This window comes from Malus sylvestris, chromosome 7 (genome assembly GCF_916048215.2).
Source record: "Malus sylvestris chromosome 7, drMalSylv7.2, whole genome shotgun sequence".
Taxonomy (NCBI): domain Eukaryota; kingdom Viridiplantae; phylum Streptophyta; class Magnoliopsida; order Rosales; family Rosaceae; genus Malus; species Malus sylvestris.
Genome location: NC_062266.1, coordinates 13,083,340 through 13,084,895, shown reverse-complemented (window position 1 = coordinate 13,084,895; position 1,556 = coordinate 13,083,340).

Here is a 1,556-nt window from a genome sequence, read left to right as displayed (position 1 = left end):
TAGATAACACTATCTTATTTTATATTGGGGCCTCGATTTAGTACCCTATCCGCTCTGTACAAATCCTTATTTCCTAATAATAAATATTCTGTTTTTTTTTTCCTTTTGAAAAAGCTACTTCAACAATCTGAATATATGCTTGAGCCATATTTTTGTCATTCTTAGGTGCTTTCTTACTAGTTTTGGGCAATTGAGCTGCTTTTATTTCGTATATTTTTCACTTCGTCCACTCGGATCTTCTTTTTCTTTTCCGAAACAATAGCAATTTCATTATAGTATTAAGAAGTTATACAAATATGAAAAAGCGCATTCTGAATTAATATCAGTCTTGTAATAAGACGTTAAGAATGTACGTAATAAAAACTACTTGTAATAAGATTTGATTAAATTGACCCCTCCATGGACAGTGTTAGGAGGAGACACAGTTAGCAATATGAATACTGTAAAAGAAATAATCATATATAGTCAAAGTTTAGCCTTCAATTTCATAAATGTCAGTTTTTATAGAATTATTATTATAGAAAGAAAAAAAAAACCTTAAATAGACCTAAATACCCTAAAAATCAAAACAAAATTACACCTAAAATTGTTGGAGTTCATTTTCATTTAAATTCATAGCAGGAGTACTTGCTTGTAACCGGACCGCCCACCCTCGCAACCCCTTCCTCATCTGCTCCTCATCTGTTTATCCCCATTCTCCTTCATAAGTTCATATGGTTTTGAAATGTTCAATTAAAATAAATAATAAAAATAATAATTAATTTTTGTTCATATACTTTGGCATGCTTTGGAACCTAACAATGCAAAGGAAATATATTGGTAAAACTGGAGGAGCATCTGACTAATTGGGAGCGACGACAACATGTTCCATCCGTTCTGTGAGACTCTGATCATTAGGAGCTCTAACTTTTGCCAAAAGCCCATCAGAATTGCATGTAAACAAACAAATTTCAGTTTTTACTACAAAAACAAAACATAAAAAAACATTTGTGAATGCTTGGGGAGGTGGGGATGAGGCTGTCAGGTGTGTAAGTTGTTGAGCCAAAAAATAATTAAGAAAATTATGGAGGTGACATGTGGACTTTTGCGTAAAATGAACAAAATTACCCTCGAGACACTCCGGGATTCCCATGCGCATGCAACGGGCAATAACGGCTCAATCAAGGAAGAGTCAAAGGTGATCAAAATGGTATTTATTCAAATCACTTTCATCGCTCCTCATCAAATTCTTATTCAAAAGGTAACTCTCAAATTTCCTATTTAATTTAGGATTAATTGTCATGTTAATTGCAAGATATTATTTCACATAATATCTTGCAATTATTCACCCAATGACACCATATATGGCCGACCACTATTCTCCAAATAGGGCTGGCCACTACCTTATAAATAGCCCTATTATCCCACTAAAAAGCAAAGTTAGTTGCTAACCACAAACTCCTAAACATGTTCTTTTCAGAATTCTAACTTTGGCATCAACGATTCTTTGACCAAAGCCCCCTCTACCCCCCTCGCCCCCCCCCCCCCCCCAAAAAAAAATCATCTTGGGCGCGTGA